We start from the raw sequence: 27,961 nt of genomic DNA, 5'->3' as shown, positions 1-27,961 counted from the left end.
AGAACAATGACCCAAAGAAGTATCTAAGGCAAGCGCTGTGCCAATAGCAAAGTTTCAGGGCAATATGCCTCCCCTTAACTAGACCAGTTTCAAGCCACAAAGAGCCATACATTAACTATTTAAGATCATAAACTATTCAAACATCATTTTTTAAACCTCAAACATCATTAATCTTCATTTCCCCCACTCAAAGAATGCATTTCAAAAGAGTGGTTTTAATAAGAAATCTCACATTTGTCTATATATAAGGTAGCAAAATATATTTTGATAAATATTTAATTATTAAGTTATATTTATTACAGTAAATGGATCACATAAAGAAATAATGTTCACAGTTTTGAAATGTCAAGTAGAAGATTTCCCACAAATATACCTGCTCCTTAAGCACACAATCTTCAACTTTATTACTGTCTCTCATGAGTCAAAATAAGCATACAAACAAAAGTGCTAAAATCTTCATAGGGAGTGACATATAAGGGAATGTAATATAAGATACAATGAATGATTTGTCAACATTATACTTACAACTCTTTAATAATGCTTCTACAGAGAGCTAAATCTTTTTCATAATCTGTAAGTCAAAGCCTATATTAGTTAAAGTCAAACCAATGTATCAATATAAAATTAAAGGAACTAAGTTAGGTCAGTTTTATTGTCATTATATTGTCAGGACCTCATAACATAGAAAGTGAGATAACATCTTACAAAGCAGAATCAAATTATACTTTTGTTTTATTACCAGCTCTCTTTTAAGATTTCTAATCTTACAGCTAATTCACTGCAACTGATTTTTATGCAAAAATATCTATTTTTAGATTTTCCCACCAAACCACATTGAAACTTCATACTGGGTAAATGATTATTAAAATATGATATATATATGTATAATTTTTAAAATATATCCTAAATTTACTAATTTTGATATAGTTGCTAATGGTAACGTGTTTTGTCTGTGTTTACCATTCTTCCATTTAAATTAAGAAAGCATATGCTGCTCTCATTAGGAAAGTTGGCATGAATATAATTTGTATGGCCTTACCCAAGGCTTTTAGTTGGAAAGGGTAAATGTCTTTAGGCAGTCTTTGGATTAAAATAAAAAAAAATAAGCTCCCCCAAATGCCTCAAAGCTGGATCAGTGGCAAGTCAGTCTTGATGAGCTTTCATAAAGCTGGGCTTTTATTCTTGGCAACAGGAGGAAGGCCTTACTGGACTTATCTTTTTCATTTAAAAATACAAACAACAGGCTATAGCAACCAAAGCCATTTCCAGTAAGCACTGCTATGATTTAATAATTGAAGGCTAAACACTATCAAATTGAACTATTCTTTGCTATTCCCTCCACAAAATATAATTGAGCTTTAAGGCTTAACATTGACAAAACAGACCCATGAAATACATAAAATTCCTGAGAATAAATTGTACAACAGAGATAAGAAAAACACATTCTACTTAGGGGCCAAGATGATTCATAAGTAATGGACATTTGGGACTTGCAATACCTTTGAATCACGTAGTTAAGGATGCATAATCTCTTGATGGTGTCTTTGCTTCTATCTTGCTTTTGCATACAGGTCTATTATTCACATAGAAGCCAGAGAAACCCCTTTAAAACAAAAATCAGTGCATGTCTATCTTCTGCTCAGGGATTTTCAATGAGTTGTTTTCTTTTTGTGGGAAACACTTCCAAAGATACCAATATGGTTTACCATTTTATGTCATTTGGGTCTCTACTCAGATGTCACCTCCTCAAAATGTTCCCTAAATACCCTAAGAGTAAATGTTATTCTTTGTTTCCTCTGCTTTATTTTTCTTAACACTTTTCAGAGACAGATAATTTAGTGTTCATTTGTTTATCTGTAAAGTAACATGAACAATCACCACTGTACCTCTAAAACTCAGAACAGAGTCTAACACATTCTGGACAATGAAAAATATTTGTTGAATAAATGAAGGAAGATGTTCTAAAAATAGACCAGTCCAAAAACATAAAACTCACTAAGAAGGTGCACTGAACAAAGAAAGAGTAGCTACACAGTAGCCAAGACTTAGCAGGAGTCAAAGAAATAGTCTAAACATCTCTAAAGTTGAAATGGTAAGGTGAATGTTTCAGTTTGAGGAGACAATTAGAGAATGTTTCCAGTTTATTAGAGCAATCCAAACTACTAAGGAAATGTGAAAATTTGCAAATATTCCTTTCCCTAGTCATCATTTTGTAAGATTTTTTTTGAAAATAGTATAAGTATATGAAGACTAGAATATCTCACAAAATAATAAATTTTGCAAAGGTTTACATATATATACATATATATAGTCTCCTACTTGCCATTTCTGAACCAATCTTCATCTTTATGGCAGAAGTAAATTTGTCAGCATGGAGTCTCTTCTCCAAAGATCTACATATATTTTGACCATGATTTCTTAAGGCAGAAAGAAAGTCTTTCTCCTGTGCCAAAAAATTTCATGTCATAATTGCACAGTGATCTCCTTAAGGAAAGGAGTTGTTTCATTCTTCTCTGTATATCCTTTTATTATAGCACAGTGCATCATATCGAAACTGTGGTCAAGCAATATGAACTTTTGATGTTGCTGGATGAATGATTCAAGACTTAGGTGCAAGGCATATATGTTAGCAGTTCCTGAGATTGGAAGAGAAGAGATAGGGAAAATCTTGAAAAAGACTTTCTTACCAAATCACTGGAGGACAATGGAAACTAACTGGGCCAAAGAACGTTGACTCTAGAAATGTACCAAGATGGGCAAGCCAAGGTTGTGAAAATTCATTAAATCCAGGTACTTCTTGCAGATCAATATTAATGCCTGCTAAACTGGAGGCTGTAGTCTCGAGGACCAGGTTAATTTTTTTTTAAGGAAGCCAAAGGAAACTTCCTTATATAAAGAATATAAATTGTACAGTGGTGAGAAATAAAGTCAGAACCAGGAAAGTTATAGATAGTGTCAGGTCTAAGGACGAGGCAGTCCTATGTTTAGAAGAAATGAGAGATTCAGGACAGGCTTGACATGAGTCAATTACTACTAAATGATAGTAAGAGTCTGAAGTAAAGAGTGGTCCAGACTGCTTCAAAGGTCCTGGTGCATGGTGGATTTAGCCACAGTCCAGAAGTTAGTAGCTGTTTGAACTACAGGGTGGGAACAACATAGTGAAAGTATAGACTCTAAGTCTCATAACTCTAGTCACTTGCATCTGATACTCCATTAATGAGCAGCAGGCAAGGATACTTAGGAAAGAGTTTAGATCTGAGTATAAAGAGTAGGCAACAGTATCTGGACACACAGGGTGGGTGTTAGGAAAATTTCTATTAAAAAACAATGCAAATTGGGTGCCTGGGTCAGTTGAGTCAGTCAGTTGAGTCTAGACTCTTGGTTTCAGCTCAAGTCATGATCTCATAGGTGGTGAGACTGAGCACCCATACCCCTGTTGGACTCTGTGTTCAGTGGGAGTGTGCTTGAGATTCTATCCATCTGCCCCTCCCCTCCACGTGTGAAATGAGCACTTGCTAGCTCTCAAATAAATAAATACAAATCTATAAAAAAAAAACAATGAAAATCCTGGTAAAACTATAGAGCAGAGCCACCCAATAGTCCTTTCACGATGGTGTATTCATGGCCACTAGCCATGTGGTTATTGAGTACTTGAATTGTGGCTAGTGTGACTGAAAACTAAACTTTTAATTATAATTTTAATTTTAATTTAAATGACTGTGTATAGCTAGTGGCTACCATATTGGACACCATCAGGTCTAGGGTTTAACTGACAGCATGGAGACTCAGAAGCAGTGGTATGCCAAGATGAGGTAGAAATAGAAACGAAGCATTACAGGATTGCTTAAGAGTGTGTTTTAATTTTCAGCAATACATATGTGTTTATTCACATTAGTCCTATTTCACATCTAGACTGTTCTAGGAACTTGGAAGGAACTAAGTCTTTAGGACATTATTGCATCATTGGCTTTTTGGAAATCTGGGGAAAGGAAGGAGGGGGACGTGGTAGGCTTCAATATACTTAATTGTAAACCCTTTGAAGTCAGAAACTGGTTTTGCTGCTAGGGTTTTTTTGTTTGTTTGTTTGTTTGTTTGTTTGTTTACTGCTGTATTCTCAGTACCTAGAAAGTAGGTACTTAATATATATTTACTTCAATAATAAAACAGAACATAGTGTCTGATATTCCCTGCATCAATGAATTGGTAGAGATGGATTCTGGGAATCTGTGGAGACTTTCTGTTGGCTCTATAAAAAAACTTAGATGACAAAAACAGGCATCAATTTCTCCTTTGGATAAATTTATTCCTGGTTATTATGGCATTTTACTATTATTATTACTAGGAAGAAAGAATAATCATTGCTATTGCCACTTACAGCATGGGGGAGATTTGACAATCTTAACAACATTGGTGAAGGAGGGACTTCAAACAGGGCTTGCTTTTGAAGGAATGATGTGCTCTCTTACCTATTTCACAGAGGTGTTGTGAGAATTTATAAATATTTGGTCATTAAATGCTCATAAAAATGCCTGTTAAACGCCTCCGGAGTCTGTCACAGAAGATGCTTGTTTGAATGTTTAGTGGATGCAGCGCTGTCAGTGAAAAGGCAGACACTCACTGAGGAAAGGGCATTCGTAGTTTTTTGTTTATTTTAATGCTTGTTTTTCTGACTATGAAACAGTGGATTCTCACTAAAAAAGAAAAAAAAAACATGTAAAAGCTGAAAAGGTTAATGAAAAGAATGAGCAAAAACTTCAATTATATATTTTGAATTTTATATATCTCTATGTATCTACATTTCTCCATAATATTCATCTCCTTAATATTCTATATAATTCAATTTCCATAATATTCATATATATATATGGAGAGAGAGAGAGAGAGAAGGAACTAAGTCTCCTTATATATATTCCTATATAAGGAATATATATTTTCCTATATATATATTCATTCACATACTCAAGCACACTTTGAATATTTTGTACTATTTCCTACAAGTTTTTTTCTTAATGTGTGTTAAATAAAATTCTTAATTTTGTATTCTACTTTTCCTCCTATGATGATGAAGGTGGACAGTCATCTACAGCATGAATTTTAGTGTTTATCAGTCCCTCATGCAGATATTCTGTAGTTTTTGTAAAAAATTTTTTCATTTTTTACACTATGATAAATTTTGATGCAATAATCATTATTTTGCACAAACTCTTGTCTATATATCTATACCTTTCTCTATCCCTATGTTTCTGCCTCTCTCTGTTTTACATAGATTACCAAAAGTGATATTGTTAAAGGATAACTATCCATTAAGGTTCTTGGCAAATTTTGAAAATTACCCAAATTTACACTCCCATTAGGAGTGTATGAAACTGCTCATAAAATTCATTCTCTCTACTATTGAATTTTATTAAAAAAATCTATTTTAATATGGTGAATGAAAAAATCCATATTACTTTAATTTGCAACACTGATTATTTGTGAGGCTGGTCTTTTCAACACATTTTCTGGCCTCTGTAAATTGTTCATGTTGAGTGGTCACTTTTAAAATTTTTATTTTAATTCCATTTAGTTAACATAGTCTTATCAGTTTCAGATGTACAATAAAGTGATTGAACAACTTCATACATCATCTAGTGTTAATCACTACAAGTGCACTCCTTAATCCTCATCACCTATTTAACCCATACCCCCACCCACTTCACCTCTGGTTGCCATCAGTTCTCTGTCTTTTTCTTGGTTTGTCTCTTTCTTCTTTTCCCAATGCTCATTTGTTTTGTTTCTTATTCCACGTACGAGTGAAATCATGGCATTCAACTTCCTCTGACTGACCTACTTTGCTTAGCATTATATTCTCTAGCTCCATCCAGGTTGTTGCAAATGTCAAGATTTCTTTCTTTTCCATGCCTGAATAATATTCCTTTGGGTCTATATATGCACCACATATCCTTATCCATTCATCAACTGATAGACACTTGGGCTGCTTCCATAATTTGGCTATTGTAAATTATGGTGCATTAAACGTAGCAATGCATATATCCCTCTCAATTAGTGTTTTTGTTTTCTTTGGGTAAATATCCAGTAGTGCAATTGCTGGATCTCAGGGTAGTTCTATTTTTAAGTTTTTGAGGAACATCTATACCTCTAAAACACAGTAGCTGCCCATTTGCATTCCCACCAACAGTGCATGAGGATTCCTTTTTCTCCGCATACTTGCCAACACCTGTTGTTTCTTATATTGTTGACTTTAGCCATTCTAACAGGTGTGAGGTCATGTCTTATTGTAGCTAAGAAATGATGAGCATCTTTTCATGTGTCTGTTGATGTTCTGTATCTTTGGAGAAATGTCTGTTCACATCTTCTGCCCATTTTTAATTGGATTATTCAATTTGGGGGTGTTGAATTTTATAAGTTCTTTATATATTTTGGAAACTAACCCTTTATCAGATATGTCATTTGCAAAATCTTCTCCCATTAGGAGGATTGCCTTTTAGTTTTGCTGACTCTTTCCTTTACTGTCCAGAAGGTTTTAATTTTGATGTAGTCCCAATTGTTTATCTTTTGTTTTTGTTTCCTTGACTGAGGAGTTAGTTGTAGAAAAAAGGTGCCATAGCTAACATCAGAGAAGTTACTACCTGTGTGTCCTTCTAGGATTTTTATGGTTTCTAGTTCTCACATTTAGGTCTTTAATCTATTTTGAATTTATTTTTGTGTATGGTATAAAAAAGTGGTCCAGTTTCATTCATGAGAAAATACTATCTTTCTCCCATTGATACTCTTTCCTGCTTTGTCGAAAATTAATTGACCATATAATTGTGGGTTCATTTCTAGGTTTTCTATTCTGTGTCATTGATCAATATGTCTATTTTTGTGCCACTTCCCTACTGTTTGATCACTATAGCTTTGTAATATAACTTGAAGTCCAGAATTGTGATCCTGCCAGCTTTGCTTTTCTTTTTCAACGTTCCTTTGGCTATTTGGGCTCTTTTCTGGTTCCATACAAATTTTAGAATTGTTTGTTCTAGTTCTGTGAAAAATACTGTTGGTGTTTTGATAGGGATTGCATTAAATATGTATATTGCTTTGGGTAGTATAGATATTTTAACAATATCTGTTATTCCAATCCTTGGGATGGAATGTTCTTTCATTTCTTTGTGTCATCTTCAATTTCTTTCATCAGTATTTTATAGTTTGTAGTGTATGAGACTTTCACCTCTTGGTTAGGTTTATTCCTAGGTATCTTATTATTTTTGGTGCAATTGTATGTGAGATAGATTCCTCAATTTCTCTTTCTGCTGACCCATTATTGGTGTATAGAAATGCAAGAGATTTCTGTATGCTGATTTTATATCTTGAAACTTTACTCAATTCATTTATTAGTTCTAACAGATTTTTGGTGAACTCTTCAGTTTTTTTATATTTAGTATCATGTCATCTGCAATTAGTAGGAGTTTTCCTTCTTCCTTACTAATCTGGATACATTTTATTTCTTTTTTGTGTTCTGATTGCTTCAGCTAGGACTTCTAGCCCTATGCTGAATAAAAGTGGTGAAAGTGGACATCCTTGACCTTAACCATTCCTGATCTTAGGGTAAATGCTCTCAGTTTTTCTCTATTAAGGCTGATGTCAACTGTGGGTTTTTCATATCTGGTCTTTATTATGTTGAGGTATATTCCCTCTAAACCTACTTTGTTGAGGATTTTTATCATGAATATATGCTGCATTTTTTCAAATGCTTTTTCTGTATCAAATGATTATATGGCTGTTATTATTTCTCTTACTCATGTGATATATCACTTTGAATTTTGAAATTTCAACTATGCTTGCAACCCAGGAATAAATCCCACGTGACTATGGTGAATGAGTTTTTAAATGTATTGTTGGATTCTGTTTGCTAGTATTTTGCTGAGAAGTTTTGCATCTATGTTCATCAGAGATACTAGCGTGTAGTACTATTTCTTTGTGGTATCTTTTGGTTTTTAAGATTTTTTATTTATTTATTTGACAGTGAGAACACACAAGCAGATGGGAAGGACAGAGGGAGAGGGAGAAACAGGCCCCCCTTGGTGAGCAGGGAGCCTCACACTGGGCTTGATCCCAGGACCTTGACATCATGACCTAAGCCAGAGGCAAACTTAACAGACTGAGCCACCCAGGTGCCCCTCTTTGTGGTATCTTTACCTGGCTTCAATGTCAGGGTAATGCTGGTTTCATAGAATGACTTTGGAAATCTCCTTCCTTTTCTAATTTTTTGGAATAGTTTGAAAAGAATAGGCATTAACTTTCCTTTAAATGTTTGAAAGACTTCACTAGTGAAGCAGTCTGATCCTGGACTTTTTGTTTGTTGGGAGTTGTTTGTTTTGCTTTGATTCCATTTCTTTGATGGTTATTGCCACATTCGTATTTTCAATTTCTTCTTGTTTCAGCTTTGTTAGATTATGTTTCTAGGAATTTATCCATTTCTTCTAGATTGGCCGATTTGTTGGCATATAGTTTTTCATATTCCTTCATATTGTTACTTTTGGTTTCTCCTTTCTACTCTATAATTGTTTGTATTTCTCTGTTGTTTATTATTTCTCCTCTTTCTTTTGTGATTTTATTTACTTGTGTCCTTTTTTTTTAAGATTTTATTTATTTATTCATGAGAAACACACACATAGAGAGGTAGAGACACAGGCCGAGGGAGAAGCAGGTTCCCTGTGGGGAGCCCAATGTGGGACTCGATCCGGGGTCTCCAGGATCACGCCCTGGACTGAAGGCAGCCTAGACTGCACCAGACTGCCCTATATATTTTATTTCTGCTCTAATCTTTTTTATTTCCTTCCTTCTGCTGGCTTTAGTCTACATTTGTTGTTGTTTTTCCATCTTCTTTGGTGTATGTCTAGGTTTTTTTATCTGAGATTGTTCTTCCTTCTTGACATAAGCCTGTATTGCTATAACCTTCCCTCTTAGAATGGCTTTCGCTGCATCTCAAAGGTTTTGAATCATTGTGTTTTCATTTTCATTTGTTTCCATGTGCTTTTTAATTTTTTTGTTGGATTTCTTGATTGACCTATTCATTGTTTAGTAGCATGTAATTCAATCTCCATTTATTCGTGGTCTTTCTAGATTTCTTCTTTTGGTTGACTTCTAGTTTTCTAGTTTCATAATATTGTGATCAGAAAAGATAGATGGTTTGGAAATAAAAAGAAATAAAAGATGCATGTTATGGTTTTCATCTTCTTAAATTTGTTGAGGCTTGTTTTGTGGCATAATATGTGATCTATTCTGGAGAATGTTCCGTGTGCACTTGAAAAGACTATGTATTCTGCTGTTTTAGGTTGGAATGTTCTGAATATATAGGTTAAATCCATCTGGTCCAGTGTATCATTTAAGACCACTGTTTCCTATTTGGATAATCTATCCATTGATATAAGTGGGTATCAAAGTCCCCTACTAGTACTGTGTTATTATCAATTCGTTTATAATTAATTGTTTATATATTTTGGCGCTATCATGTTGGGTACATAAATATTTATTATAAGTGTAATATCTTCTTGTTGGATTGTCCCCTTTATGAGATAATGCCCTTCTTTGTCTCTTTTTATAGTTCATTTTAAAGTCTAGTTTGTCTGATATAAATATTATTACTCTGGCTTTCTTTTGACATCCATTTGCATGATAAGTGTTTCTCCACCCCTTTACTTTTGATACTCAGATGTCCTCATGTCCAAAATTAGTTACTTGTAAACAGCATATAGATGAGACTTATTTTTCTATGTTTTTGTTTGTTTGTTTATTTGTTTTATCCAGTCTCTCACCCAATCTCTTTTGAAGGAATATTTAGTCCATTTACATTCAAAGTAATTACTGATAAGCATGTATTTATTGCCATTTCATTACTTGTTTTATGGTTGTTTCTGAAGATTTCTCTGATCCTTTCTTGCCTTTTTTTTTTCACGGTTTACTGGTTTGCTTTAGTGATATACTTGAATTTCTTCTCTTTATTCTTTGCATATTTATTAAAGGTGTTTGTGATTATTATTAAGGTTTTTTTATAACGTTTTGCACATCTAGCAGTTTATATTAAGTTGATGGTCATTTAAGTTTGAACCCATTCTTTATTCTTCTCCTATGTTTTAAGTGTATATGGTGCCATATTCTACATCCTTTTATTTTGTGAATTCCTTGGCTAACTTTTTTTTTTATTACAGATTTATTCATTTTTACCTCTTTTATGTTGCCTTCCTTCATATTGCTACTTTTGGTTTCTCCTTTCTACTCAATTAGGCCCCTCTAATATTTCTTGCAGGACTAATTTAGTGGTCATGAACTACTTTACTTTTGTTTGCCTAAGAAAGTCTTCATCACTCCTTCTATTCTAAATGATAACCTTGTGGATAGAGTATTTTTGGCTGTAGTTTTTTTCCCATTGAGCACTTTGTGTATATCATTCTTCTCTCTTCTGGCTTAGACAGGTTCCGCTTAAAATTCCCCTGATGGCCTTATGTGGTTTCCTTTACATGTTACATTTTTAAATTGTTTTATTTTTTTTTGGTCTTGCTGCTTTTAAGATTTTTTTTTGCCAATTTAATTACAATGTATTTTGTTGTGTATCTGCCTTTGTTGATTTTGTCAGTGTTTTTTTGTGTCTCTTAGATATGGATATCTGTTTCCTTCCCTAGATTAGAGAAGTTTTCACCTATTATTTCTTTGAATAAATTTTCTGCCCCCTTTCTCTCTCTTCTTTTGTGACTCCTATAATGTGAATGTTATTACATTCCATAAAGTCACTGAGTTCCTTATGTCTATTCTCATTTTGCATAATTCCCTTTTCTTTCTTGTTCAGCTTGATTAGTTTCCATTGTTCTGTCTTCTAGTTCATTAATGTATTCTCCTTTTTCCAGACTGCTGTTGACTGCATCAAGCATGTTTAATCTCAGTTATTGCATTCTTCATCTCTGATTGGTTCTTTTTACCTCTATGTTAAGGGCCTTGCTGACCTCTTCCACTATTTCCCAAGTCCAGTAAGTATCCTTAGGATCACTGTTTTAAATACTCCATCAGGTATGTTACTTATATCTGTTTATCTTAGATATCTGGCCGTGGCCTTGTCCTGTTTGTTTATTTGTTTGTTTGTTTTTTTCATTTGAAACAAATTTCTCTGCCTTCTCATTTTGTTTAAGTATATGTGCCTCTTTCTGTATTTTAGGAAAGTCAGCTATATCTTCTGTTCTTGGGGCTAATGACCTTATGAAGAAGTTGTCTTATAATGCCCTGCCATGTAGTGTCCTGTTCTCCAGGACCTAGAACTTTTAGGATTGTCTCTAATGCATGCGGGTTTGTGTTCTGCTGTTTTGTCCTGGGAGTGCTCATTTCTATACTGTGTTGTTTTAAAAAATTGTTTGAGATTTACAAAGTGGGGTAGCCTGGGTGGCTCAGCAGTTTAGTGCCTGCTTCAGCCCAGGGCCTGATCCTGGAGACCTGATATCGAGTTCCATGTCAGGCTCCCTGCATGGAGACTGCTTCTTCCTCTGCCTGTGTCTCTGCCTCTCTCTCTCTTGCTCTGTGTCTCTCATGAATAAATAAATAAAATCTTTTTTTTTAAGAATTATTTACAAAGTGGAAATAGTATGTTGCAATAATGTCTTAGTTTACTATTTGCTTCATTAATTTATTTTTGTTTTTGGCCTATAAATTATATATGGAATAATCTTTGATGTCATCAATGAATGTATTCATTTATCTTCTAAATTGGTTTTAATTAAACAAAATTGATCTTCACTGTACAATATTGAAAAACAAAAAGCAGAAGTTTATTTTGATCTTTACCGTCTGCTAAAATCTTTTTATTATCCTTTCTTATCATTGCAGACATGATCTGTGTATCTAATTATCTACATATAGAGGTAATAGGACACATCTTTTATTTTACATTAACAAAATAGCAATTCTATATTTATTTTGCATCATATGTTTTAGTGAACGACATGTCTTGAATATCTTTTGGCTGACTTATGCTTTGAAAATCTATCTTCTATACACACACATGTACAGTTAACTCTAGCTAATTTTTTTGAAGGATATCTTTATTTTCTATATCAAATCTTTGACAAAATATGGCAGATATATTAATCGCATTAAAATCTAACTTTTTATTATATATTTAACTATTCTCCTGATATCATATTCTGAATAATTAATTAATTCCCCATTGGTGTGTGTTGCTTTATCATCATTACACTCTAACAAATTATGTAGTGTATTTTAAGGCTAACTAGTCTATTAAATTAGCATGTATTTTTACACCAATATAACTAACCTTTAGTTGTAATCTTATAATTGTATATCCATTAAAACCTGGGTAATTTTTGCCACTCATTGTGATTTTCTGTTTCAACATTATCTGTGTTTTCTTATAATTAAACTTTCAAATGACTTTTTCATGCCTCCCCTGCTCTTGCTAGAAAGAATGAAACAACCTAATTTGAATCTTTATCAGAATTATTTTAAAACTACAAATTGATTTAAGGAGACATTATACTTTTACAATATTTGATATTCCTCTCTAGAAACATAATATATCTCATCTTTTTATGCCTCAGTTTTGGTTTTTCATTTAATTTCCATAAGTTCTCCATCTCTTTTAGGAAGGTATTCCATGTAGTCTGTGTTGGTTTGCTCTCATGAATAGCATATTTTCTGATGGCATCTACCAATTTGTTATTTCTTGTGCATTATAAAGGTTTTGAACTACTTTGTATCTTGAATAGCATTTCCGTGAATTATTTTGTGTTTCCACAGAAGCGGCTCATAAATATTGATATTTCTATTCTTACCAATAGCTACAAATTTCATTTGTGTTTTATGTCTTCTTATCTTTGCCAATGTTTTAAAATGATGTGAATTAGCCATAAGGAACTTTGTCATAATCCTCATTTAGGTAAAAGTGCTTTTTCTAGTATTTTCCAGTAACCATATTAAATGTAATAAATGATAATTCATATTTTGTTTGTTAAAATAGATATCACATTGAACAAATTTATTTATTTATACTTATCTTTAATAAATAATTTCCTAATATCAATAATGAAATAAATTCTACTTATTGGTTATAAATTCTTCTACTAATATTTTGTCTGTATTTTAGTTAGAATTTTTGCAACTGCATTCTAAAATTTTATTGGTCTACAATTATGGGTTATATTATTCATGGTTTCCTTCTCAAGGTGATATTTGCACCACAAAATAATTTGATAATCTTTCTGTATTTTTCCAAGTGGTAGAATATTTGACTTGACATTGGAATTTCTTTATCAATAATCTAAATGAAATCTATAGCAAAACTCAGACCCTAAGCCTTTATTTTTTTCTTTCCAGTAGATAATAGACATTTTTCTTTGTTTTCTAAGATTTCTTGAAAGAAAGAAAGAAAGATTTCTTTCATCAGTTTAAAATGACCTGTGAAAGTATCTCTTTCATTAAGATTTTTGAATTTGTTGGTATAGCTTTTTATTTATTTTTTAAGATGTATTTGTTTATTCCGGAGAGAGAGAACACAAGCTGGGGGAGAGGCCAAAGAAAAGAAATAGATGGAATCCTTAAGCAGACACCCTGTTGAGTACAGAGCCTGATGTGGGGCTCAATCCCAGACCCTGAGATCATGACCTGAGCCCAAATCAAGAGTCAGCTGTCAAAACAATTGAGCCATGCAGGCATCTCAGTTATAGTTTTTTAAATAAAAATTCCTTACTCTTTAATGACCACTCTGTTGAAATCCTTTTCATTGTAATGACATATATTTGTGGGTTTTATTTTTTCTTAATTAAAACAAGCTACTTTTCTATTTAATTCATTATATTCTTTATTATTCCAAGGAGCAAATTCATCAAATTTATTTTTCAAATGTCTTTTGAATATAATCAAATCAACCAATTTTGACATTTTTAAAATTTTTTCTGCTGTCCTTAGACTGGTGTTATTTTATAGACATTGAAAGTTTAGCTTATTGATGTTTCTTAATGAATACCAAAATCATCTAGGGCCATACATTTGTCTCTGAGCAGAACTTTGGATACATTCTACAAATTTTGATAAAAATAATTGTATGGTTGCTACAGGTTTTCTCTCTCTCATTTATTGATAATAAATCTGTGTTTTTATTTTGTTTTGGTCTTTAAATTTTTATTATTACCTTCCAGTATTATGCTTCAATGGCTTTGATTCAGAGAGTCTTGTATGTTTACTTTTATACTACTTTATGCTTAATTTGTGGTCTGTGATGTTTAAAATAACTCCTTCTTCAGATCTTAAAAAGATACACCCTGTATTTGTAGGGTACATATTTCTTTAATTAAGTAATTTAAATTGTACTTTATTAATGATTATGTTCTGTTTAAAGTGGCAAATTTTGAAAATATTTTATTATCTTCTAATTTTTATAAATACATATCTTTTAAACTACTTGTCCATTAAAAACCTGGATGTTTCTGTCAATTTAGCCTTCTTTCATAATTTTATATATTTGAGGAAATATTGCTCCTCCATAGATTTTTAGCTTAATTATGGAATTATTATTGTTTTTCAATGGAAAACTAATCCATCTAGTGTAATCTGGAAGTTAAAAATACATTGATGAACTTTATCTTAATATTGTCATATTGTTGTATGATTTTAAGAAATTACACTTATGCTATATGTTCTTTCTCTTCTACATATACTGTTATTTTTTTAAAAATTCCTAATGATTATTAAAGAATGAGACATTTGTAAAATAAAACTGTAAAGGTAATTTGATTTGCAAAAAACTCATTCCTAATATTAATTTCCAAAATTATAAAAGTCATGAATTAAATACTGCCTTTTGTATTTGTCATTTCAGGTAAGTCACCTTCACTTTTCATTTTGAGGTTTTAGATATGATCACTGTCATAAAGGATGACTATACCATTTACCTTTCAATAAGTTTAATATTTGAACTCTACTTTGTTGCCAAAATTTAAATAATTACAAATGTATTTTATCTAGACTTTTTACTTTTTTATATCATGGCTATACTAGTTATTAGTTTTACTTTTTTTCTTTCCTGTTTGGGGTTATTAGTATTTTTTTAGTTGAAAACATGGTTTTCCCTTGCAAGTCTAAGAATGGTTACTTATTGGGTACATATTTATTTCACTAAAACCTTTTTCCTTAAATTCCTATGGACATTGCTCCATAGATTTCTGAGAATCTATTTCTCATAGATTTTCATTTGTCTCTGAGGTGCTGGCTTGTTTGTTTTGCCATTTTACATTGGGCAGGAGAAAGCTGAGGCCAACTTGGGTTTTTTAATGAAGCTATCCTTGTTTTACACTCAAATCTTTTTTTTTTTTTTTTTTTAACCACTTTTGTTACAAACAGGAAGAGGTCTTTTTTAACTAACAAAATTGATCTTTCCATTTGGGTAATGTTTGCTTTTTTAAAAATTTTTATTTATTTATTCATGAGAGAGAGAGAGAGAGGCAGAGACACAGGCAGAAGGAGAAACAGGCTCCATGCAGGGAGCCCAACGTGGGACTCGATTCCGGGTCTCCAGGATCACGCCCTGGGCTGAACGCGGCGCCAAACTGCCGAGCCACCGGGGCTGCCCATTTGGGTAATTTTTTTTGTCTATTATATATACCTCCTTCTTTCTTCATTTTATTCTCTCTATATACCCATTTTTTAAAATTAAAAATCCAAAAGATTGGATCTTACCTCTTCTATGTGTAACATATTTTTTGTAGCTGTTTTCTATTTCTCTTTTGAATTAGTGGTGAGCCTTTCAATCTCATCTGCTGCATAATTCAGTTTCTTGAGAGGTCACTTCTGATGATCAAGTCCTTTGATTTCTACTAATCAAGGTTTTGTTCTTTTTTTAAGATTTTATCTATTTATTCATGAGAGGCACACAGAGAGAGAGACAGACAGACAGATGCAGAGACAGAGGCAGAGGGAGAAGCAGACTCCATGCAGGGGGCCGGATGTGGGACTTGATCCCGGGACTCCAGGGTCAAGCCCTGGGCTGAAGGCAGGCACTAAACTGCTGTGCCACCCAGGGATCCCCATTTATCAGCATTCTTAGCCACGGAATAACAGGAGTATTCTTCAGGTTGTGACTATGGAAAATGTCACCAGACATTGCCAAATATTTTGTGGTGGGGAGACAGATGTAAAATTACTCTCAGTTGAAAACCACTTCCTTACAGCTTATAATATTTTTATATCTTGCTTTCTCTTTGTATCAGTCTTCACTGAGTGTTTTACCTATGGACCCTTTTTCTTGTTTTGATGCTTTAATCACCTGTTTGTTGATTTTTTTTTTTTTTTTTTTTTTTTGCCTAGCTAACATTTCTACGGTGGACTTTTCTTAAGCTACAAGATCTGCTTCCTCCCACAATGTAGTAAGGAAAAATGTTTAATCTATAATTCTTCATGCATGTGTAATAAATCCAAGAGAGCAACCATAGCATTAAATACAATTTTTCTAAGGGGTATCTGAATGTCTCAGTCAGTTAGGCATCCAACTCTTGATTGTGGCTTGGGTTGTGTTCTTGGGGTCATGAGATTGAGCCCTGCATTGGACTCTGTGCTCAGCATGGAATTGGTTTGTCCCTCTCCAACTGCTCCTCTCTCCCACTCTTCAAATAAGTAAATACATAAAATATTAAAAAATTAAAATAATAAAATTTTAAAAAAAGATTTTTCTAGGAATAGCTCCTGCTTTGCATTCTTAATGAGGGGAAACAGGATAATATGCATATAACAATGCATGCCCTACTTTTCAGACCACAATATCCTGTGTACCCTCAATCCAATTGCAAATGATATAATCTCTACTTCCTCACCCTTCCTCTGCCTCTTCTCTCTTTTTTTCTTTCTCATTTTTCTTCCCTCCTTATGTGTGTATGAGATGGTGGCAGGAATAACCATAATAATATTTGATAGATGATAAATAAGAATAGCTATTAAATACTAATTATATATGTAATCTTGGGCTAACTCTGCCATGTTACTGCTTCAAGCATCACAGTTCTTTGAAATAGGTACTGTTACTATCCCCATTTTGCAGATGATAAAATAAATACTTAGCCTAAAAGTGCCTAAGCTAGTAAGTAGTGGAGCTAAGGTATAATTCAGGTTCTGCTGACCTCAGATACTACCCACCACATTATTCTGCACAATGATTTGTGGTGTTTTTTTTGTTGTTGTTGTTGTTTTGTTTTGTTTTTTGGGTTTTTTTTTTTTTTGGTCTAGGAAATAGTCACCATGATGTGAAGATGTGATGGAGATGAGGAGGAGTAGCTGCTTAAATAATGTTCTCTGACCTCAAGCAAGGATGAGACACTGCAATGAGTCAAAAGCTTTTGCTACCATTTTCCTGGCTGGATGAATGTTTTAGTTCATGTGGCAGACCATTTTCCCAAGTTAAATTTATAGTCTCATATAATTGCATATTTTGGCCCAAGTTCTCTTTTGTCCCCAAATCCCAGGGGCTTATAAGTTTTCTAAATTATATAATTCTGTTGTAATTTTTACAGGATCTTGGAAGAGACTCTATTAGTCATTGATAGCATGAATATTAAGATTTTAACTAGAAATCTATTCATTAAGTGTTTTTATATTAATATTTTTAAGTACTAACAAAAATATTAGTAGTTCATCAAATACATATATGTATTATATTTATGTATTAAATTAACAAGATTAACTTTAAAAATTAAACATGTTATTTTAATTAAATATCAAATGGATTTTAAAAAGGGCCTAGAACAATGTCAGAGTACTTCTCAGAAATCTAGCTGGGAAATTCTGGTTTCCGAGACTTTTACATTGTCATAGGGCAGCCTTTATATCCTACTTTGGCTCAAGAGTTATAAATACACATGGGAAACTGAATGAAGATTTTCAATTTCTCATCCTCTGACTGACATTTTTATTTGAAAATGTCTCTTATTTTTAACAAGATACTCAACTTGCAAAAATAATTCTTCAAGTTGTACCCATACAATAGACTTACATTTTCCAGAGAATAAAATCCTTCACAGAATAGTCATAAAAAAGGCACCCTGTGTTGTAGTGGGATAAATAAATTGAATCCTAATCATGTAAAGCCAGTTTTTCATTCCATGGCCCAAGGTTAAAGTCAGTGCATAACTCTACACCTGAGCTACCTACCAAGACAGATACAACATCAGAAACTCATGCTCATTCCCTGTCTACACACACACAGCCAGAAATGGTGTTTAATTCCATTTAGTCTCCAGGATATCAAGTATCCACTACTTCTTTGTTTTGGCTAATGAAACCTTGATTTTGCTTGGAATAGCAACATGTCCAGCTCAGACTATAGACTAAAATTAATCTAAAGTAATCTTAAAGGGCCATTTGGCACATGATCATATGACACTGACCAATGAGATCAATGGAGAACTCACTAGAATTCATTTCTGGGAAAATGTTCCTTTCCAAATCCTGACAGAAGAGGACAGATACCATGAATATAGTTGGGTGCCCTCTCTCCCCTCCTTTTTCATGAGGTCTGGCACTTGCACAGCTATCTTGTATCTATGAGGAAACAAACAATAAAAGAGGATAAGAGCTGTCACTGAGGATGATGGAATGGAAGGATAGGACAAGACATGGTACTACCCTGAGCAGCTAAGTAAATGCCAGCATCTCACATTCAAATCCCTTGTCGCGTAGGAATAACAAAGCCCTGAGTTCAAGGCCTGTAAATCAGATTCCTATTGTGGCAAAACAAATTCCGAACTGGAAGCTTTCCAAAGATTTCTTCTCTATTTTACTTTTAAATTTTGGGAATGATCTCTACATATAAGAGCAGAGTAATAAAAATGAAGGAAATTTGAAGACACTTGTAGTTATTTTCTAGGCCATGGAAACTTTATGAGAAAAGTTTATCCTTCCTCACTCTCATAATCAATATTCTTTAGAATATGCAGTTGACTCTCATTATTCACTGTAGCTATAGTCTATAAAATTCCCCAGGAACACTGAATTAGTGAATACTGAACCGGTGCCCCTAAAGGAAATGGAAAGATGTAGATATAGGTATCTCATGTATTATAATCTTAAATCTTAAACAATTGATTCTGGTGGATTCTGTTTTCTTTATTTTACAAAAGAATAAATGAAGTTTAGACATTTTAAGTGACTTGCCTGGGACTGCTTCACTAACGAGAAGCAGTGACAAATTCAAACCCCGTCAATTGGACCCACAGCTTGCACCACAGTGCAGTGCCCTTGACCTGCTCTATCCTCTGGTCATCTCTAAAGCTGAAACAAGAGTCATAGTCTTGCCCTGATGGATCTCAGCTAAGAACATAGGGGAGGGGATCTAAGTGACTCACATTTTTCACTATTCTATCTGCAAATGACTGCAAACCATGACGTATTGATTTGGGGGTTACAGATAATATTTTGTTTTGTTTTGTTTCAAAGTTTTATTGTAGGCTTTGCTGCTAGATACAAAATAAAAGGCATGCAACTCTCACAAGTAGAGCAGTACATACAGAGCCTAAACTATAAAAGCCTTTTCAAAATATGAATTTGCGTTTTGGAATATATTGTGTCAGAGGTTGCCCACGTTAGCAGCTTCTGTACAAAATAGTAACACTTCCCTTATAAAGCAAACCAAACCCATCCATTACTTTGTAACTACTCTACTATGTCTGGTCTCTACCACCCAGTTTAGTCACAACTCACTTCTGTCCCTTCATAGAAACTGGGAGGTAGGTAACCTAGAAGGTCCATCCTACACAATCACCATGCAGTCAGCCTGGATCCAGTGCTGGCTACCTGTGCCCCACAAGCACACATCCCTGTCAACAGTCTTACCTATAGCCTTTAAACAAATATGAACATGAATACTCACCAGACTCCAAAGAATCTGCATACCCTCTCAGTTTGCTCGCTGATGGGCATTCCGTTTTAGCAAGTGGGTGAACTGCAAATACAGGACCCCTGAATAATGAGAATCCATGTAACTGTAATTTTGTTCTTTTCTCATTACAATTTACTTTTCTCAGTAAAAAGTAAAATCTTGTTATACCCATTTTGAATACCTCTGCTGATAGCTTTTGCTATCAAAGTATACTTTGATTTCCGATCTTTGCTTCTCTTCATGGTTTTTTGCATTTCCTTTAGCCTCTGTGCATGGGCACATGAACAAAGGTGCTCATACACATACAGCCATATAATAGCCATGCTATATTGTGTTCTCCAATGCATACAAGTGCTATTCAGTTATTCACTGGCCCAATTCACAAAACAGCAAGCATATGGGAGTCAGTATCTCCAAAATTGAGTAAAAATGAAACATCACCGACTGAGGTAAAGGAGTGAATAGGGAATAACTGTAAATGGGTGTAAGGATTCTTTCTGGGGTTATGGAAATGCTCCAAAATTAGATTGTAGAGTGTAGTTGCACCACTTTGTAAATACATTAAACATTATTGAGTTGTACACTTTAGATAGGAGGACTGTGCTATGTAAATTATACCTCAATGAATCTGTTAATAAAAACAAAGTGATGCATCAGCTATACATGCACAGGCCTGCAGAACAATGGGGGACATAATGTCACTGCTCAGGAATTTACACTCACTGGGGATTTTCTATGTACAGTTGCCACGTTCTTGGGAGGCTTTATTATTCACCTGTCACAAGAAAGCTGCAAAACTCCATGTGCTTCCATGGGTTGGAAATGTCTATTAACTTGTCAGTAAATGAAAAAGGTGAAGGGTTTTCATCTCTGCAGATGAATTGGAACAGGTGCAACGTGTCTCCAAGATCGCTAATTAAAACTACTCAGGACTTGTATTTATTTTACATGAAAAAAGAGTTTTACATGTGTTTGAAAACTGTATGGAAATATAGCTTTTAAAAATTTGACTATAGAGTCAAGCTTTATTTCTGCTTTATATCACTTCATGAATGGAACCCTCGCTAGGGCATTTCTCATTTTTAGATAAATGCACTGGTTTTATATTCCACATACCAATGTAGCAAATCTAAGCTGTATTTATTAGCAAGAGGATTTTAGTCAGTGTGGGCATAAATATATGCTTTCAATTCGTACCATTTGTATTTGACTCCATAGAATGACACTAATATATTTTTATACACAATCTTTGGAGAGTCTGAGATTCTTGCCCTTCCAAATTGTGCATATTTCTTTGTTTATAGCTCAAGGAAAGAGACATACAGTGCATGGGAAAAGAAAAGAACTAGATGGATATATATTATAAATTTTTGAAAAAAGTCTGAATCTAAGTATAAGAAAACCTGTATTTGAAGAACTTATGAAATTTTAAACAAGTCACTAAGCCTATCTGTTCCTTAGATACTTAATCTCTTAAGGCCTAGCTCAAATGTCACTTCATTCACAAAGCTTCTGGAGATCTCTTTAGCTGGAATCAATATTTTCTTCTTCTATCCTCCCATAGAACTGTGCACCTTGAGTATATTATATAGCATAGAGGAGGAGGTGGGGAGCAGGCAGCAAGTTGAGAGACAGTGTAGTTTGGATTCTGCAACCAGGGTCAGAGTATCTGAGATGAAAGTGGAGTCTTATCCCTTACTAGCTATGTAACCTTGGAGAAGATTCTTTAGATTTCTTGTCTACCAAATTAGAGCTATAATGGTACTTGCCTTAACCAGTTTTGTTGGGAGAGTTAAGTGGGAGAAGCCAAAGAAAATGCCTGGGAGAATGTAATTGATCCATAAACAATGGTGTTGATATTAGTTATCAGGAGGGCATTGTAACATAGTAAAAAGGAAGAAAGAAAGAAAGAAGAAAGAAGAAAGAAAGAAAGAAAGAAAGAAAGAAAGAAAGAAAGAAAGAAAGAAAGAAAGAAAGAGAAAGAAAGAAAGAAAGAAAGAAAGAAAGAAAGAAAGAAAGAAGAAAGAAAGAAAGAAGAAGAAGAAAGAAAGAGAAAAGAAAAGAAAGAAAAGAAAAGAAAAGAAAAGAAAAGAAAAAAGAAAGAGAAATTTAAAAAGGGAAATTGGATTAAGTCCTGACTCAACAAGTTGCTAGCCTTGTGATATAGGAAAATCAGTTAACTTTGTGTTAATTCCCTCATCAATAACGTTTTACATATAAAGAGATAAGGATCCAATACAGTGGAGTGTGTGAACATGTTTTACAAGTGATATAGCGCTGTTCAAGTATTAGACATTATTTGGAGGAAATTGGTATTAAAAAATCTGTGATCAATTAGACCTGGACTTAAATTTAGGAATCATCCTTCACTAACCTTCTTAGTAAATTACTTGTCTTTGTGAATCAGTTTGTTAATGTCCATGACAAATGGATTGTTACTGAAAACATTAAATTACATGATATTTTAGGTACTGAACCCATGGCATATGTAGCAGGAATCAAATTGCATAATGTCATTCCTTAACACAATTTGTTTTGTTATTTATGCATATGTCTGTCTGGTTTCCTGGACTCAAAAACTATACAGTGCTCTGTTTTGCACATTCCAAAGGCCCTTGAACAAAACCATACAACAAGGAAGATTTCAGCCACATCTTGAGTTGCTGGACAAAACAGCTTTTACCCTCCAGGCTTTAGATAGAAAACCAAAAGATTCTGGGATAGGTTTCCCTTGTCATTCCTCAGGTTTTGAAAAGAAAATGAAATGAATCAACAAATAAAAAGTATTCTGACCATTTCCAAGGCCGTTAATATAAAGATATTTTATTGTACAATGGCTGTTCCAATGTCCAATAACTTGCCTGTTATCTGGCTTGCCCTGCGTTTTTCTTTAGCCTGACCACCAACGAGTGAATAGAATCTCCTGGCATTGTGTGAGTCATGGCAGGAATGAGCAGTCAGCCTCCTTATTTATGTTGAAGAAAGCAGATCATCTTTAAGAAATGTACTATTACTTCAGTGTAACCACCAGTCTACCAGCTAGAGGTGGTCTTGAACTTATCATTATTAGTACTGATCCCTTTTCTTGTCCTTAGCCCAAGTGATTGAGAAGCAGTGAAAGGCACAAGGCCAAGCCTTGTCTGAAATGGTTCCTCCCTGGCCAGATAGATTCTGGCTGGGGCCTGTCTGTAGTTAGCAGGCTTATGAAACAGTGTAAAATGTGGAAAAGAAGATCACGGGGCTTATAATTTGGTTTTGGGTAGAATAAGAGTAAAGATGCAAATCATATGTCAAAAAGAAAAATATTTAGTTTTTATACATAATTTCCTTGATACTAGGCAGCAACTGATAATCTTGAATTTACAGTGGAATATTCCTGGGCTCAACACAAAGTAACCACTGGTGGCTTTCTCTTGGTAGCTCTGCAAAACCAAAGATCATTTCTTTTTATTCAAATTTATTTATTTATTTATTTATTTATTTATTTATTTATTTATTTGATGGAGCAAGAGCATGAACAGGGGGAGTAGCAAACAGAGGAAGAAGGAGAAGCAGGCTCCCTGCTGAGCAAGGAACAGGACACAGGACTCCATCTCAGGATCCTGGGATCATGACCTGAGCTGAAGGCAGTCGCTTAACCAACTGAGCCACCCAGGTGCCTCCCCAAGGATCATTTCTGTCTGTCTTTCTGGACTCTGTTCCAGAGTTACTCTTTTTCCTAAACCCTTTACCAGGTCACATCTTACAGCCCTCAACAGTCAGCTAAAATTTTAAACAAATGGAAGACTCAGTAAACAGTAGCGGAAACAATTCAATGGCAGTGTCTCTCTGTGCCGCTGGCTGATGTTCACAGAATGAACAATGAAGTAAGAGTCAAAAAAAAAAAAAAAAAAAAGGGAAAAAAAAGAAAACAACGGAAAGGACAAAAAAAGCTGCCACATTTAGTAACATGTAATAATCATGCAATCAATTCAGACTCAACTGGTCAACCCACATCTTTCCGGAAGAAGAGACCTGGACCATTTTCAAGTTCTGTTTATGTGCCCACAGGAAGCAGGGTTATAAATATCCCCTGATGTACCATTTGAGCAGCTGGCCAGTCCCAGGGAGTTTCAAACATTAAACATTAATTTCCCCACCTTCTGGCTCTTCCTATTCTGTGTCCTCTCCTTGTTCTCCCTCTCAAGGCAGAATGAAACTAGGTTCTGAGTTGCACTGTGGAAAGACAAAAGAGTTTCTGCAGCTTGTAGTTTATTCTATCTGGGGAAGCAGCACAGACTTCAGGTGCTCGGGGAAGCCATCTGTAGCTCTTGAGGCGACAGAACTAGGCTGAGAATGAATGCTTTCTGGCTTCTCTGCCTCCAGCTGGAAAGACCACTGAGGAAGCCCATTTCGCAGCACTGCCTGCAGAATTGTCTTTATCCATCCCATCTGCTGTTTCCCAGTGATGGAGAGCTGCCTAAAATGTCCCAGAAACTGAGGGAAGGGCTGCCAGGGTTCCCTCCAGAGAGGCATGGCGGACTGTATTTTCCAGGTAAATCATGGAATGCTGGTATGTACCTGCCATGCATGCTCAGGGTACCTAAGCCTGAGCCTGGGGCAGAGGTTCAGATACAGGTCTGAGCATCTCAGGTGGAAAGGGAGGGATCCTTTCAGGTGTACCAAGAGAAGAGAAGTGGAAACACATGAGGCTGCTTTTGAAGTATGCAAACCATAGACCAAATTCTACTCCGTGAAATCACAAAACAAACCACAGCAACTTTTAGCTACAAATGTGGATGTAATCTGACTGAGATGAAATAGAAATCTCAAAGGTATACACAAAGGAAAGCCTAATAATGTCATGGGGAATGTGAAAAAGGAATGAAGAGGAGCTGAGGAGAGAGAAAGGAAAGTGAGCAAGGAAGGGAGGGAGATGTACTTATCCTGTGCAACGCAATCTCTGGGGAACAGGGACCTTCATCTCCTTGCCCACTGCTTATCAAGGCACATGAGAGAAGCAAAGCACAGTCTGCTCTTTGTGTGGTTTTTCATCATTTTTTTTCAGTATGTTCTGATTGAACCAAAGCCTCCATGTGGCACGCTAACAATACCCTTTACCCTCCTTTTATCCAGCCTGTTCTCCAGACTTGTCATTATTTCTCAGGCCCCACGTGTTGGGTCCCTTTCATCTTTTCTCAGAAATGATTACCTTCAGACCTGTTTGTGAAAAGCTATGACATAGCACATAAAACCCAAGACCTTTCAAACAGACCACCTTGAAAAATCCTTGTTAGTACGACACAGGGACCTTCTGGATTAATATTTGCTGTATATTATTATCACAAGATGAGTAGTAAGGTACCTCCAGGCACATTTACTTGTAAGACCTTGGGAAAGAAGAATCTGAGATGCGAATCCAGTTTATGCTTCTGTAGAGAATAAATATTTCTTTTTTTGGTAAATTTATATATAACCTACTTCTAATAACAACTTGGATGTCTTACAAAAAGACATCTTGTTAAAGAATAGGCATAGATAGTTAGAATAACAAAATGGAGAAGGATATTAATATACCAAAAATATGACCTAATATATTAACAAAGCATTGCATTTAGCTTCCTGGAAGCCAAAGCAAAATAAATTTATATATAAATTTATATATTATTTATATATAACTATATAAAAGTGTTTACAAATAAATTTATAAAATGATGTATATACTATATATGTGATATCTAATTATTTATAGTTGATAAACAAAATCATAATAGTTAATTAAAGGGGACAAATATTTCTGGAAGTAAATTCTAAAATATGTTTCAATATATTTAGATACCTTTAGTTAGATAAATTAGCATATGAGGTAAATAAAGTCATGGGAATACTTGTGTGTGTGTGGCTTTGAAAACCATCTTAGACTTCAAATTTATTCCTCATACATTTGTGTGTATGTGTAAAGGCTCTTAAAACACAGTGTTATCAAGCTGGAAATGTTATATTTCAGAATTAGCATGGAGGATCCTTTAAATGTGCCCATTCTTCCCATCTCCCAGAAAATTCTGATTTGAAGGATGTAACAGTAAGGTATTTGTTCTTAGGAATGTTATCCAATTAGCAGGGAGAAGTGGAAAGAAAGTAACAGCCACTGGAGACAGCCTTGCTGTTCTTTAAACTAGGCTGGTGTAATCTGTAGGATATGTCTGATTTTAGCTTTCTTAGGATACTTTCAAATATAACTCATACCCTGGATTTGTTCTGTCCCATTAAGGTATCTTAGTTTCTACCTCATTGTCCCAATTACTAAAAACTTTATTTTTTTCTGAGCTATACATTGCTAGTTTGACTCAAAATGTTATTCTAAAGAATCAAAGAGTAGAAGAAGAGGTTTCTTTCTTTAAATGGTCTTTGACATAAGTCCTCTTCATTATCAATTCTTGAGTGGGATATTTGTCCATGCATCACTATGAGCTTTCAGTAAAGTTCTACAAACCTAATCTCGGAGCATGAAACCCATTAACAAAAGATGCGACTATAGGCAATGAGGCTAAAATTTAATAATGACTGTCATTTATAGATGTCTACTAATATCTATGAATATATAATTTAACCAACAAACCCTATGAGACCAGTATTGCTACCTTGTTTTCGGATGAGTAAACTAAGTGATTTTCCCATGTATCATGCACCAAATAGATGATAGAGGACATTCTGGGCAGAGCCATAGATCTCAGCAATTATTAGGCTGAACTTGCGCTACCTTATGTATCCCTATTTGTCATGGTCTTATTTACACACCAGATAGAAACTATTTTGAAAAGCACTTTAAAGCCAGGTCAAGGCTTTAAAATCTGTGCCCATATTCTAAGGATATCCCTACTGATTATCAATGAAAGGCAGGGCCCTATTCATTGAATTAATTTCTCAACTTGAGGGTATCTGTAGTTATAATGTAGGTTTGCTGCTAGAGAAGCATAGACCCTGGAGTCACACTGTCCATGTTCAAATCCTGCCCTGACACTTTTTAGCTTTGTGACTCCACTCAAGTTAGTGTCTCTATGCCTCAGTTTTCTTTTTAATAATATGACAGTAACTATGGTGCTTATTTTAGAGGTTTCTTGTGGAGATTGAATGTGTTTTTATAGGTACAGTATTTATAAAATATCCAGCACAGAGTATGCATTCAATAAGCACTGTTTTTAGTATTTTTTTCTATTGACATTAATCTATTTGTCAATTTATTTGGACATCACACTAGCCATGTTTTTTTCAGAAGAACATGCTTTTTAGTGTGGACCTGTGAGTTCAGTGATACTTGAGGTAGCATCAAAGCCCTTCCAGGGCTCACAAAATGCAAACCTTTACCAAGCTACAAAGGAAAACACTCTCTCTGTATTTCTCCTCCAAGCATTGCTGCGCCTTCTGTCTCATAAGTCATAGCATCTGAACGAGGGAAACTTTCTCCCTGGCTCAGTCTCTCTTCCTTTCTCTTACTCTCTCAAACAGACACACAGAATTTCTTACAAGATATTTTTCTTTCTATATCACATTCTCCTTTTTTATGTTTCCCAATTTAAAATTTAAAAGACTACCTATGCTGGGAATTGTTCAGTGATGTTGATTTATGAAACTTATGCAAAAAAGGACAGTCTTACCGATGCACATATCTATTTGGCAAGGCAGCAGTGATTTATAAAAAGACAGGCTGGTGACACTCACATAAAGGCAGCTTTCATGTGGCAAGTGTAAAGGCAAAAAGAAAACCTGTTACCAATTGAATGACAAAATCTTTTGCTATTTTAAGAGGAGAGTAATTGCCACCAGAGTTTCAACTTGAAGTCCACCTGTGGAGAAGGTGCCATCTAAGTTGGGGCACCCAAGGTGAGCTTGTTTTAACTGTCCTTAATTTCTGAAGCTCAGTTTCAGGTTAGGTTGGCTGGTTTTTGTTGAATCACTGTTTATAGGTCTGCCAGCCATGAACTTCTCACAACCTGACTGAAGCTCTATACATTTTATAGTTTTTTTTTCATCTAGACGACACAGTAGAGAAACGCTATGTAATATCAAGCTTCTTTTATTTATCTT

At 34.5% G+C, this 27,961-nt stretch overlaps 1 long non-coding RNA gene across 1 annotated transcript in view; it reads right to left on the bottom strand.

Annotated features, from left to right (window-relative positions):
• Positions 1–1,019: 1,019 nt before the first annotated feature.
• LOC111090523 overlaps positions 1,020–27,961 on the bottom strand; it is a 76,977-nt gene continuing 50,035 nt past the window's right edge. Inside the window, exons 5-8 of the long non-coding RNA XR_005371831.1 lie at positions 19,889–19,960; positions 18,432–18,561; positions 4,467–4,691; positions 1,020–1,603 (exon numbers count right to left, since the gene is read on the bottom strand). This is a non-coding gene — a long non-coding RNA (uncharacterized LOC111090523). The remainder of the gene's footprint in view (positions 1,604–4,466; positions 4,692–18,431; positions 18,562–19,888; positions 19,961–27,961) is intronic.

This window comes from Canis lupus, chromosome 17, assembly GCF_011100685.1.
Source record: "Canis lupus familiaris isolate Mischka breed German Shepherd chromosome 17, alternate assembly UU_Cfam_GSD_1.0, whole genome shotgun sequence".
Taxonomy (NCBI): Eukaryota; Metazoa; Chordata; class Mammalia; order Carnivora; family Canidae; genus Canis; species Canis lupus.
Note: the sequence above shows the minus strand (reverse complement) of the source record. Positions and strands in the feature narration are given on the sequence as shown.